Source organism: Choloepus didactylus, chromosome 4, assembly GCF_015220235.1.
Source record: "Choloepus didactylus isolate mChoDid1 chromosome 4, mChoDid1.pri, whole genome shotgun sequence".
NCBI classification, from domain to species: domain Eukaryota; kingdom Metazoa; phylum Chordata; class Mammalia; order Pilosa; family Megalonychidae; genus Choloepus; species Choloepus didactylus.
This window is the reverse complement of record NC_051310.1, coordinates 146,425,117-146,440,528: the sequence shown is the minus strand read 5'-3', so window position 1 is coordinate 146,440,528 and position 15,412 is coordinate 146,425,117. Positions and strand designations below refer to the sequence as shown.

Sequence of the window (15,412 nt, the reverse complement as noted above, 5' to 3'; positions counted from 1 at the left end):
AGTGCTTATAAGGTAACTGAGCAGCCGGTCATCAAAAGGAAGATAAAAGGATTAGGATGTAATATATAATACACATTTGAAACAGAAGGAAATAGCTAGAAAACAAAAATAATAACTTACAAAGAGTTCCATTTGAAGATGTTAAACTGCTTTTCTAAATCAATATTATTTCATTCATATATATTGAAAAATTAAGTCAAATATAATAACAAATTTGCCTCCTGTGTCAACAACAGTCATTTTTGGGATGCCACATCCATTTCTTTTGGGGGGTCACCAAATTCACTTATTAAGCAGTAACTGATTACATTTTTTCTTAATACATACTTACATTCTAAGAAAATGAATTAAATTTAATCTTAAAATCTAAAACAAAAAAAGATTTTACATTTATAAAGAGCTTCCTTACTGAAAAAATTATAAAATAATGGATCATTGGAAATTCTCATTCTGAATATATTTCAAAGAAAACTATACTGAGTATTTTTCTGAGTTAGAGTATAATTCTGCTGAAGAGTGGAGATTTGGCACAGGTGAGCTCTTGGCATTTTTTTTCTGTTTGGTGATTCTCTGATAAATTTAACAACAGCAGCATTTGCACCTAGGAGGCAGAGAATAGCACTAAGAGGCAAGAGATTTTAATCTCTTTACACATTTTCTGGTCTAGAAGTAACAAGAAAATGAGAAACTTTCCTCATTCACATCTGTGGTTTAAATAGTGTCTGACAGCTAATGAGAGATCTTGAATTGGAAACCCAGCAATTCTATTCAATAAAAATTCATACATATTTGCACCAATGACATAAATGTTCATGGCAGCATTAAATGTAATAGTCATAAAACAGCCCAGATGTCCAGCATAGTAAAATGGAAACAAAATTCTGGTATATCCACATGATAGAATATTGGAAAAAAATTAAGACAAAACCCAAATTACTAATACAACAATAAGGATGCACTTCATAACCATATTTTTGAGTGAAAGAAGCCAGACACAAAAGAATACATAAGAATAAATGCCAAATATTTTTATTTATCTAGAGTTCAAAATCAAGCAAAACTAATATCTGTGGTATTAATTGTAAGAATAGTGGTTACCCTCAGGAAAGTGGAAGGAATTGCAATAGGGAAGGGTACAATATAGAGGAGACCTGCAGTTCAGGTAATGGATCATTTAAACTGGATTTCTTGATCTGGGTAGTAGTTACACTGGTGGGTCACTGTGGAAATTCAGTAAGCTGTTCATCTGATTTGTGTTCTTTTCTGTATGTGTGTTATACATCAATAAAAAAATGAAAAAAAAGTTGTAGGGATTCCATGAAACAGACCGCCCCAATATTATTTCATTTACTAAAAGGTGACTGAACATACATATATCTTTCCACTTGTCAATTTGCAATACCACAGTAATAGGTTTTCGTCATGTCATACCTGTATTATTTAAACTTTTCTCTCATTGTACCTTCTATATCATTGCATTTATCTTTCTCCTTGGAGTTATATTATATCACCCTGATGGCATCTAAGAGAGTTTTTGGTGGGAATTTTAATCTGAATGATCATGTCTGCTAAAACTCAGGACAACTTCCTTGTATTTTTAAAAATTATCTCTTCACTACTTCCTATTTCTGATCTATGTATTTGAAAGTGGGACTTCTCAGATCTTTCTTCCACAGTGCTGAATTTTTCCCCATATATTCCATATCTATTTGTTCTACATTCTGGGACTTATCCTTGACTGGTACGAAATGACCAAATCAACAACCTTTGGAGCTGTACTGTATGCTTGTTCTAGTTTGCTAATGCTGCTGGAATGCAAAACACCAGAGATGGATTGGCTTTTATAAAAGGGGGTTTATTTGGTTACACAGTTACAGTCTTGTAGGTCATAAAGTCTCCAAGGTAACACATCAGCAATCGGGTACCTTCACTGGAGGATGGCCAATAGTGTCTGGAAAACCTCTATTAGCTGGGAAGGCACATGGCTGGCATCTGCTCCAAAGTTCTGGTTTCAAAATGGCTTTCTCCCAGGACGTTCCTGTCTAGGCTGCAGTTCCTCAAAAACATCACTATTAGTTGCACTTGGGATATTTGTCCTCTCTCAGCTTCTCTGGAGCAAGAGTCTGCTTTCAACGGCCGTCTTCAAACTGTCTCTCATCTGCAGCTCCTGTGCTTTCTTCAAAGTGTCCCTCTTGGCTATATGTAGCTTGGTCCTTCTTCTGATCTTATATAGTGCTCCAGTAATTTAATTCAGACCCACCCAATGGGCGGGACAACACCTCCATGGAAATTATCCAATCAGAGTCATCACCCACAGTTGGGTGGGGCGCATCTCCATGGAAACACTCAAAGAATTACAATCTAATTACAATCTAACACTGACAGGTCTGCCCACACAAGATTACATGAAAGATAATGGCATTTGGAGGGACATAATACATTCAAACTGGCACAATGCTTCTCAACATCTGGTCAGTCTCATGTTATATATAGTTGATTGCAAGGATCCAAACAAAATCTGGAAATTCTCATCAGTTTTCAGAGTGAATTAATTTATTAATGTCTTTGGAAACATCTAGATTTCCATAGAATTTTTTGTTTTCATTCAAATATTTTATATTTCTTAAAGTTTATGGAAGAATAAAGGGGAAAAAATGAAGACAATGCTCATGGATGAGTTTGAGAAGGATTTTTAACCTCTCCCTCCCCAAATCTTAATACAGTGGAGACATAATGTAATTAAATTGGATTTAAAAAAAAGTAAGATAAAATTCAAAATATAGCATGGTTTAAAATATTCTACTTAAGGATGATGCTATTAAGGTACAATAGGCATTAGACATGCCAGTTCCGATGAATGCCATTCAACTAGTTCTCTTACAGAGCATTTTGATTTTATGCCTGACTTTACAAATTTTTTTGGTCTTGTTTCAATGAACACATTTGTGGGACAACAGCCAAGAAAATATGCCACTTGGGGAAGGAAGGAGGAAACATTTTGTTTCCTTTTCTTCTTTAGAATTTTTGTTTACAGGGAAAATACAGAATGGTATAAAAAATCCAGACCTGAACAGTAGAGGTGACTTTGTCAGCATCACTTTGCTCCCAAAGTCAGTAGCTTTCTAAAACAGTGCTGTTGTCAGTTGAACCTCTTTAAGTTACTGCCACATTTAGACTTTAATAAAAAACTATTGTTTGCCTTAAGCAGAATCATTTTGTTTATGTATTGTTTGCTCAAGATGAATTTATTTATCAGTAAATTTATAAGTAAGGATTAATGTTCTAAAGTTATTTTGTCATTGAGTTGCTTTAAAAATACTAATTACTTTTACAGTAACTAATTAAAACTAAACGTAGCCCCAGAATTCACCTAGTAAGTATTTGCTGAACTTCAGCACTGGGAAACCATTGCTATTAGATGTAAATTGGAAGTAACTTATTTCATAATATATGACAAATTTCTACACTTAATTTTCTCAATTAAAATTTTCATAGCAAGGCAGGTCAAGATGGAAGTGTAGAGGCAGGGCAAGATGGCAGCATAGGGAGGTTTGGAATTTAGTTAGTCTTCTAAAGCAGCTGGTAAACAGCAAGGAAATACTAGTAAGCAGCCTGGAACAACTGTTTTGGGACATCCGTGACACATTATACATTAGTCTGGAATGGGCGAAAGGGCCAAGATCACAGCATTGAACTGTAAGTAAAGCACTCAAACTGGGCTGTGGAGCTGGTGGCCCTTCCTGATTGGCATGGCAGGCTGTGTTGAAACACTTCCCTGGGGAAAAAGAAGCAGTCTCTACTGGGAAAAAGGGAAGATAGCTCAGTCAAACTCCAACTGCAGTTTTAATTAACAACGTGGGCTACTGAATACAATCTATGAGCATAGACAAACCCAGAGCAAGCAGGAAAGGAACCCTGAGATGTCTCCCAGCAGAGAGAAGGCAGGACAGATAAAAAAATTAAAATAAAGAAATAAAAACATAGGCTTTTGCAGTTGGATGAGCTGAGAATACTGGAAAAGGGCTGTGTGCCAAGAAAAGGGGCACATAGAACCAGGAACCAATTCTGGCTCTTAACTGGTGAAACTGGGGGGCTGGAACTGGCTCTGAAAAGGGAATTTCTTTCTTTTTTATTTTTTTTCTCTCATTCTGAGTAGCTCATTAGAGAACACCTCAGGCATTTTCAATCGTCAGCATTGACCCAGGCAAGGGTGGAGTTAAGATAGTCAGAGAGAGAAAGAAAGAAGTCAAGTGAAAGAGATAATTCCCTAAAGGGCATATCTTCCCTAAGAAAAGGGGGGAAGGGCCCAGCTCAAGTGACTGCCGTCCCTCAGAGAATTCACATCCCAGGGCCTGGGGGTGGGGAGGAGGATAGAAACAGCTTAAGCTTGGCTTCAGACTCACCCCCAGTCCCTGGTGGGGACAGTCTGCTGAGAATGAAAGGCACCACATCTATTTACACTGGTAGGGAGCTGGGGGCTGACATGTGCCACCTGCTGGGTAGCATAGGAAAAACACAGTACATGCCTCACAGGAAAGTCTGAAAACCTGCTTACATCCTCCTTCTGAGACCTGGGCCTGTCTTATCTGGGAAAATTTGATTGGGGTAATCAAGGAAACAGATGCACAGATAACACAAAATTATGAGTCACACTATGAAAAAAAAAAATACAGCCCAGTCAAAGGAAAAAACTTACACTTTAAATGAGATACAGGAGTTGAAACAACTAATTAAAGATGTTCAAACAAATATGGTAAATCAATTAAAATATCAAATCAAATGAGTTGAGGGAAGATATGGCAAAAGAGATGAAGGATATAAAGAAGACATTGGGTGAACATATGGAAAAACTTGAAAGTTTGAAATAACAATTGAAGGAACTTATGGGAATAAAAGGCACAACAGAAGAGGTGAAAAACACAATGGAGACATAAAACAGCAAATTGGAAGAGGCAGAAGGAAGGATGCATGAACTGGAGGACAATACATCTGAAATCCTACACACAAAAGAATGGATAGGGAAAAGAATGGAAAAATATGAACAGGGTCTCAGGGAATTGAATAACAACATGAAGTGCATGAATATACATGTCATAGGTGTTCCAGAAGGAGAAAAGAAGGGGAAAGGGGTGAAAGAATAATGGAGGAAATAATCACTGAAAATTTCCCATCTCTTATGAAAGACATAAAATTACAGATCCAAGAAGCGCAGCACACGCTAAACAGAATAGATCTGAATAACCTACTCTAAGACACTTAACAATCAGATTATCAAATGTCAAAGACAGAGAGAATTCTGAAAGCAGCAAGAGAAAAGCATTCCATCACATTCAAGGGAAGCTCAATAAGACTATGTACAGATTTCTCCAGAGACCATGGAGACTAGGTACAGATTTTTCCACAGAGACCATTGAGATGAGAAGGCAGTAGTATGGTATATTTAAGACACTGGAAGAGAAAAACTGCTAACCAAGAATTCTATATCCAGCAAAACTGTCCTTCAAAAATGAGTGCGAGCTTAAAGTATTTTCAGACAAACAGACACTGAGAGAGTTTGTGAATGAGAGACCTGCTCTATAAGAAATATTAAAGGGAGCACTACAGGCAGATAGGAAAAGAGGAGAGAGAGGTTTGGAGAAGAGTATAGAAATGAAGACGCTCAAGAAGGGTAGAGAGAGAAAAAATAATAAAATATTACATATCAAATTAAAAACACAAAATGGAGAGAGTAGACATTATGTTGAGTGAAATTAGCCAGAAACAAAAGGACAAATACTGTATGGTCTCACTAATATGAACACACATTAATGAGCTAACTTTGACAGTTAAAGTTGAGAACACACTGGGACTGTATAACTCAGTGAACCTAGAGTGGCAATGATGTTGATTAAATGTACAAATGTAAGAATGTTTTTACATGAGGGAGAACAAAGAATGTGAACTTTGCAAGATGTGGAAAATGGGATGGTATTGGAGAAAAAATACAATCAATGCAAACTAGAGTTTATAGTTAACAGTAATATTGTAATATGCTTCCTCTTCCTCTTTCTTTGCAGAAGAAATAGAAATGTACTCATATAGATTGTGGTGGTGAATGCATAACTATGTGAATAAACTGGGAGCCACTGATTGTTTACTTAGGATGGAATGTTTAAAAAATAAACAGAGGGATACAAGTGATGGCGAAAATTTGGAGTGAGAGATGTACCTTATCACTGTTTGTGGTGAAGTAAGAGGGTGCAGCTCATGTGGAGGGCAGTGTGGTGGGTCCACAGGAAGCTAAGTATGGGGTTGCCATAACTGCTACCCTGTTATTGGGCACATACTTGGAAAAAGTGAAAGCAGGGGCATGAATGGACATTTGCACACGGGTGTTTACGGTGGCAGTATTCACGATTCACTATGGATGGAGGTGGCCTAGAAGTACATCGATGGATGAACAGAATGGTGAACTGTGGTGTATACATACAATGGAATACTGAGTGCCTGCAAGAAAGGATGAAGTTGGGAGGTATGCAACTAGGTAAATGTAACTTGAGGGCAGTTATGTTGAGTGAAATGAAAAAACACATTGTAACACCTCAGTAATATGGACTAACTATAATGTGCAAATTCTTAGAATTGAACCAGAGAACATAGCTTATCAGGGGAAGGGTTATTGTAATGGTTCCCAGACTGTAAGCTCTGAGTTGTAACAGTTATTTCTAAACTCTGAGATGCTGAGCTCTTTGTGTATAACCAGATCAGTGCCCAGAACTTCAGGTATCTGTGTGACACCTAAGACTCAGAGCCAGAGTTCAGAGGCTATGACTGCCAGCATTACCCCATACAGCAAATGTTTTAAGAGTCTGAAAACAAAAAGTGATCAGACTTCAATTAGAGATACGAAAAAATGGACTTGGTTAGGACTAAGGTAAATCAGACTAAAGGGTAAAGGATGATACTGACTGTCATTTAAAACTTTAACTTCAGTGTCAGACCAAAGGAAGAAATGTTTATTTTGGTGGAAAATCTGTATCTTCTGTAGCATGCTACATAATTAAATATGTATGGTCAATTTATTCAAATACCATAATTACATGGAACCTTGAATAGGGAGTGAGATCTGGTTTGTTTGTACAGGTTAGTATAAAGCCTCAATATATCATAGAGTAATTTGGGAAAAGAATGAAAAAGTATTTGAAAAGCCACTCTGAGGGACTGGGGAAAATGTGGAAATATTAAACTTACCCACCTACAGAATTTCTTATATTCTTGCAAGCATTGGGGACTACCAATTTAGTAGGTCAAACCCTCAATCTTGGGGCTTGCCCTTATGAAGCTTGTAACTGCAAAGGAGAGGCTAAGGCTACTTACAATTGTGCCTAAGAGTCACTCCCAGAGAACCTCTTTTGTTGCTCAAATGTGGCCATTCCTGCTAAGCCAACTCTGAAGGTAAACTCACTGCTCTCCCCCCTCCATGGGACATGACTCCCAGGGGTGTAAATCTCTGTAGCAATGTGGGATATGACTCCCTGGGATGTGCCTGGACCCAGCATCCTAGGATTGAGAAAGCCTTCTGGACCAAAAGGGGAAAGAGAAATGAAACAAAGTTTCAGTGGCTGAGAGATTTCAAATTTTGAATTGACAGTGATTCTGGAGGTTATTCTTATGCATTATATAGATATCCCTTTTTAGTTTTAGTGTATTAGAATAGCTAGAAGGAAATACCTGAATCTGTTTAACTGCAATCCAGTAGCCTTGATTCTTGAAGATGATCGTGTAACTATATAGCTCATATGGTGTTACTGTGTGATTGTGAAAACCTTGTGGCTCACACTCCCTTTATCTAGTGTATGGACAGATGAGTACAAAAATTGGGGACAAAAAGTAAATGAATAATATGGGGGTAAGGGAGGTAAGGCATGTTTCAGGTGTTCTGTTTTTTATTTTTATTGTTTATTTTTTGGAGTAATGAAAAAGTTAAAAAAAATTGATTATGGTGATGAATGCACAACTATATGATGATACTGTGAACAAAGACTGTATACTAACTCTGTTACTTCTGTTATTCTCAATGCTTCTAGCAGTTGCCTTTAAACATCAAAGATTTCTTCTCCCCTATCTCCTAAAGAATGAACATACACACACATTCACAGGAACCTGAGGAATCTGCAAACCCAGAAGGGAGAAATAAAGAGCTCCGAATGTAACTTTTTCACTTCTTTGTAATTTTGTATTGGGTTATGTAAACATTCTGTGGCTCAGTGTTCTAGCTCACCAAACTGATGTTGAAACCTTTTTTTTCTACTATTTATACCTAGCACTAAGGTTTTGTTTTGCTTAAACATATAACTTTCACTTTCATAGCAGCCTATTTTCCTAAGTCAGATATAATATCTTCCCTAATTTATCTGATACTAGTTGCAGCAATTTTGAAGTTCTTTTGTTTCCATGTTAACTCAGTCTCCCAAAAGGTTAAATCATTTTGGTTTGTTGAGTTTGGTGCCTCTCTTCTGTGCCTGTGTTGATTTTCATTAAATTTTTGGTGATTCCGTGCAATGTGTTGATATTTATAAGCATCTAGATTCCTGATTATTGCTAGCTTCAGTGTATGTTCTCAGAACAAGTGACAATCTTTTCTCTGAATGCAGGCTCTAATGACATGAGCTGTGGCCATGCTGCCAGGCCAGCTCATGCAGGTCACTTATCTTTTGGAGGCAAATACCCCTTTCTCTTGTGAGGCCACCCTTTCCCCAGATCTCTGTCACCAAATCCTTTTCTGGGAATCTCTCCGTCAGAAGAGATACTTGTGGCTCTGGTCTAGGGATAGGTGACAGATTCAGCTGCTTTGAGAGCAAGGCACTGATGAAATTACTCTACTACTTTTATATTAAATAACTGTCCAGGCAGACATAGCCTATCCTTCTAATTTTTGGTTACAAATGCCATGCTATTTGCTTTATATATTCCTAAAATTCCCAGATAAATAAACAACTCAACTCAAAACAAAACAAAACAAAACAAAACAAAAAAACCTTAACATGAGGTATATACCATGTTCATGAATTGGGAGTCTCAATATTATAGAAATCTCATTCCCTTCTAATTAATTTGTATATCTAATGAATTCCCAATCTAAATTCCAGTATTTTTTTTTTGTTGTTGTTGTTGGTTGAAATTGACACACTGATTCTAAAATTTTCATGAAACTGCAAAAGCTAAGAAGAGCCAAGATAATTTTCAAGACTTACTCTACTGGATAAGCTACAGTAATTCAGACAGTGTGGAATGAGAACAAAGAAGGTAAACTGATCAATGGAATAGAACAAAGAGTTTGGAAATAGGGTCTCAGTTACATGAATACTTAATTTATACGAAAGGTAATGCTGCACTGGAGACACAATTATCGTTTCAATCAATGGTGCTGACTCCATTGTCTACCCATATGGAAAACATAAAACCTGAACCTTTTTTCACTCTATACACAAACATCAATTCCAGGGGGACTGCATATCTAAATGTGAAAAGTAAACAATAAAGCTTCTAGAAGGTAACATAACACTTTTTTCATGGCCTTGGATTAGGGGATGTTTTCTTAAACAGGACACAGAAAGCACTAACCATAAAAGAAAAAGTGATAAATTGCATTACACTAAGTTAAGAAATTCTATTCATAAAAGATACCATTAAAAGAGCGAATTGACACATTATAGAATGAGAAAAGATATTTGCAACATACATATTTGACAAAGGTCTCATATCTAGAATACACAAAGAACTATTACAAATCAATTAAAAAGGATGGAAAATCCAAAAGAAAAATGGGCAAGACAGTTAAACAGGTACTTTCCAAAAGAAGATGTCAAAATGGCTGGTAAATATATGAAAAGGTGTTCAATCTCATTAGTAATTAAAACAAAGCAAATTAAAGCACAATGAGATACCATAAAAACAACCATACACCGCTGGTAGAAGTGGAAATTGAAACAACTTCTTTAGAAAACTCTTGTCAGTGTCTTATAAGTTTGAACACGTATGGACTTACACTATCACTCACTTTTACTTGTTTATTGTGTACCCTTCTAATATTGAATTTATTTATGCTCATGCATAAAACTGTGACAAAACATTAATTTTTAGCATTTAATTCAGAAATTTAACAGCTTAAACATTTTATATTTGTCCTTGAAAACAAGCACAAAAATATCTGTATAGCTGGTCTTTGCAAATAATGCTTATGGAAATATTAAGCTGTATACATAATTGATAAATCATTTTTTTACCTGTAATTTCTTTTAAAATCATCAAAGTGATTTTTGTGGTTATAACTACCTTGTTAATTTAAATTCTCCTTCAACTTAAAAGTCTGCATTGGTTAGATAGTTCATTTTACTGTAACATGAACCATCAAAATTTCCATGTACTAGGATGAAGTTTAGCTAATCATGTCTGTGAAAAATGGTATTGAGCACTTTTCCTCATTGTGAAAAAGGAAGAGGCTGTCATATCTGGTTAGATACTGGTTACATACTTGGCACAGTTTGAAAGCAACTGCCTCTTAAATAGCTAAGTAGGTAAAGAGACTGGGAGAGTCTTCCGGGACTAAAAGTACAATTCTTTGAACAGTCTATAGGGCCTATTTTTCCTACAAGAAACCCCATTTTAGTCATTAAACACAAATTTATAACACTGTTGTCAGTTGATTGTAAACTCTTTTAGGGCTTCTAAATGGGATACTGTAGAAACCATACATAATACACACTCAGTACATGCTTGTAGCGTGACTTATGTTAATCATTTTCTGCCTCCCTTTCCTGCCACTGTTTTCAGGCCCTCTGTGGCATCATACTCTCTCTTGCTTCTCGGCCTCACAAATGCCATTTATTGCCTCTGAAGGTAGCATTTTTCTCTCTTCTTTTCCTTTGCAACTTCCTAAACACCCAGAATCCAAAAATCTAGGTCAGGTACATCTCTCTCTCGCTTTCCCTTTCTCTCTAGCACTTATCTATTGTGTTTAATTCACGTGTATTTTCCCCAGTAGACTCTAAATCCCCTGAGTGCAGAAAATAAGTCTATTTTATTCTCCGTTGTAAATCCACTATCTAGCACAGTACTTGGCACACAGCATTTACTAAACAAGTATTTGTTGAATGAATGCTATGGAATAAACAAATTCTAAAATGTGTCTGGCCAAAAGGTAAAAAAAAATATTGGAGGAAAAGGTGATAACAGGAAACAAAGATTTAAAATTGTTTATCAAGAAAGATAAATGAAAATTAAGTCTTAAAAAGTCATTGTAAACTAGTGTTACAAAATGAGCGCTAAAAAATTAAAATGAAGAATCCACATAAACCACAATCCTTAATACTAAGATTACTTTTCTATAAACTATACCAAATAAGTAGGGACATTATATCATTATTCCAAGCAAAGATACTTCCTTAGGGGTCAGTAAAGGATATTAGAAAGTATAAACTGATGGTTATTAAGGAGCACTTAAGACTGACAAACTACGATATCAGATGATTACAATGTACATTAGCTATTATTAGCATTCAGAATGTATTGATTTCTAAGATTAAAATGCACAGATGCGATCAGGTAATATTTGTTTTTCTATAAAATATAGGGAAATGAAATTGTGACCAATGGGAGGGGTGTCAGCTTTCAATAAATTAATAACAGATGTATGCATTTTCCATGAACTATTTGCATTAAGAAATAACTTAGTTTTAATTTTAATATTACTTAAACTCAGTTATAAAAGTAGATTTCTAAACTCCTCTGGAAAAATTTTCTCTTTTGGGGTCAGTAAATCAATTAACCTTGCAAAGGGAAGGTAAAAAGGACTTCTGTATGCTACATTCTCACAGCATGAAAGAGAACAGGCAGAAGCCTAAGTGAACTGCTGATAGGGTTCAAGGAAAGGCTTATACTAGCAGATGATCAGTTCTATTCTTGCTAAAATTTGACAAAGAAATACACTGTGGTTTCTTCAGATGACAGCATCATAATTCATTTTAGCTCTCCTCTACCTTTTCATAAAAAAGGCCAAAACCCCACAGGACATGTGAACACTGACATTTTCTACCCAGGATCAAAAACTGACTATTTTGCCAGAAATTGAAAACAATATAGCTAAAACAGTAAATACACAGTAATGTGTTGAAAGAAATAGGCTGCTGGCCTGGCCAGTGACACAATCCATCATTTCTATTTTAAGTTCTGATGGATGGAAAAGATATATATATATAGTTTGGATTGGCAGACATCCATGCAAATATAATGAAAACCAAATGAATGTTAAAGGATCCCTTTGTATTAATTTACAGATTATGCCCCAAAGATTTATACTGAACACTGTGCCTTATAATGACAAGTTGGATTATAATTTTCTAGCTGATTTCCAGGCAGTTAAAAACTAGCTTAAGGGCCATCTAGAAGGCATGATTTCTTTGCTTTCTACAAAATACTAAAGCTTCCTTATCATTCTGTATTCAGTCAGGAACTCAGCTGCACAAGCCAAACGTAAAGATTTTATGGGCCAATTCATCATGCGAATTCGTGAACAAGAATACAAAACTACTCACGCAACACTAAGGGCAATTTCCATTTTTATGAATGAAAAAGAACCCTGCATAAACATTCTTTATTTAAAGTTTTAAATGAAGAAAGATGCAAAACAAAATGGGAACATTTTGTTTTATATGTCAATATCTTGTAAGAGGGGCAAAGCAAGGAACCTGGCTCACATGATTCCCAAGACAGCACTATCTCCTTTGCATTAAGTACATAAATGAGATTTATGGTCACTGACCTAATCTTGGATGCCAAAACGTACAGCAGGAACAGCTTTCTGGAAAACTTAATTTAAAATTATGGTGTTAACAAAAGTACTTCAGGAAGCATACAACACACCCAGCATACATACACACATGCATCTAAGAGTCCGACTACCAAAAGGAGCTATGGTTATTTGCATAAAGTCGTAGAATACATTTCAGAGAGAATTCAAATCCATGGGTTTTACTTTTTCTCCTTATCATCTCGATGTTTATGAATTTCCAAATAAATGTATATCCCTGGACAGTCAATTTTAAATCACAGGTAACCACTAAATGCCCTTTAATGCCGGATACGTACTGACTAAGGGTTTTAGGAGGTCTAGAAAAAAGAAAAGTAAACCCGTTAATTCCTTTTTTGAATTTTCAAAGTAGTTTCTTTGCTAAATACTAACTAAATTAGCACCTTGGAGAGAAGAAAAAGCTTGAGCAGCTGCTCTTATAACACTTTCTTCACTGAATGAGAGAAAGGGGGCTGTGATGCCACTAATCCACTGGTAACCACTTGGAGATTTTCCTGCACACACAGGTTCTCGACCTTGAACAGAAGGGCAAAAAAAGAAAATAGTAAATGAAACCTATAATAACAGATGTCAAATCAACACTTTCCTAAAACAGTCTCATAAAACAGAATTACTGGAAAAAATAACATCCTACAGGATAAAATGTCAAGTTAAGGAAACCTGTGCCTTCCCTTATCACTGGATTTTAACAAACTATGCATAGTTAGAGAAGGTAAACACGTGGTAACAAACGTTTTCAAATGATTTCAGAAGTTTTTACTTTCAAATATAGCTTTGAAGCAATGAAATACACATGTAAGGTATACATAAAAACATCTTCTCCCTGATACAGATATATCATGCATTGTGTAACATGTACATGGGGCTAAGTAGATTCCTAAAGACTACCGTTGAACATCTGGAATTAAAATATAGGATTCAAAAGAACACTGTGTTCTTTAAGTTATCTGAAGGTTCAGTTCTGAATGCCTATCTTAGTTTGGGTTGTCCCCCAAAAGTCTAAGATACGAACTTGGGGTATAGGAAAATTTTGGAGGTGACTCCCAAGAAGCAGAGTGAGGAGACACAGGGAATGAGACAGAGAAGGAGAAGCCAATAGTATTACTGAGTTGGTTACGACTCTGGGCAACTGAATATCAATTCTACTGGGGATTCTCTGAGGAACACTGTAGAATGTGCCTCGAAATTGATATCTGAAGGGTGTCAGGCTGGAGCATTTATTCACAATATCCCGTGTCCCATTAGTTGAGGATTGCTGTGGGTGGTCAGTTACTCTTCCACTGAGGCACCAAAATCCTGTGCCTCAGATGTCAGGTCACCTAACAAAGGCTGTCACTGTACTATGAATAAGCTCACAGAATGGAAGTTAGTAAGACTCTTCATTAATCTAAAGTGTTTGTGTTCTAAAATACAGTATTACTTCTATATTACAAAAAAAATCTTAAAATAATCTAATTCATAAAATAAATTTATAAAAATAATTTATGTGTCCATATAACCAATCCTATTTCCTTTCAAATTAAGATTTTTGCATGTGTGAGAGTGTGTATGTACTTTCAGAAGAAATTAATGTTAAAACTAGGCAAATATTAGTAGGATAAGTGAATAAAATACAGATTAAAGGAAAAAAAGTAAAAAAAAAAAAAAAACCAGGCAAAGAACAAATTAGAAATGTAAAGAAAAAGGGAAGTAGCCAATGATGTTAAAATTTTGAAAGAAAGAAGTATCACCTACATATATACTTAAGACAACTAATTTTCACATTGTGTCTATATTACAAAATGATTTTAAATTGTAAATAACAGAATTCTGTCAATTCTATTGTTTTTTATCTCAATAGAAAGCACTCAGGTATGGACTACTTTTACATTTTTCAGTTGGTTGGTTCAGCGTCATGAACACATTGTCTTAGCTGTACTTTTTAAAAGGCCCAATATCATAGTGGTTAAAATTTCTCAGGCCTTTGAGTCAGATGCCTATGTTTGAGTTTTCACTCCACAACTTACCAGCTGTGCAAAATGATGACAATGACAGCACTTTGTAACATATTCAGTAACTGGTAATTTAGGAGTAAATTATATGGTATATATGAAGCTCTCATTAAAGTGTCTACCTCATATCTGCTCAGTAATACTAGTGAGTATTATTGTTAATATTCTGCAAAAATTAGGAAGTAAAAAGTCCTAACAGCAAGCTTGTAATTATATGTGCATTTACATACAATTCCACCACAAAGCAAAACAGGAGTTAAAGAGAATATAATCAGGTAAAATATAAACTCACTGTTTTGTAGAGGAGGAATCAATGATTTCCAGATAGAAGTTGGAGTTTCATTTTGGTCTTCTTTCTCTGTTAGAACAGGGATGTTATCCTCATTATAGTTCACCTCACATGAGCAGTTACCCATAAACAGCTTGTCTAAGGATACCAAATGCTAAGGAAAAAGATACTAGTGAGCAGAATAAGAAATAATGAATCAAGAAGCTGAAAGAAGCTGAAATTGGATGGGCAAGTGCAATTTATATTTACTCAAGATAAAATATAAAGGAAAGAGTGAGAAGTTTA

General features: G+C 35.6%; 1 pseudogene; it reads right to left on the bottom strand.

Annotated features, from left to right (window-relative positions):
• LOC119532195 overlaps positions 1 to 15,144 on the bottom strand; it is a 184,678-nt pseudogene extending 169,534 nt beyond the window's left edge.
• Positions 15,145 to 15,412: the final 268 nt, after the last annotated feature.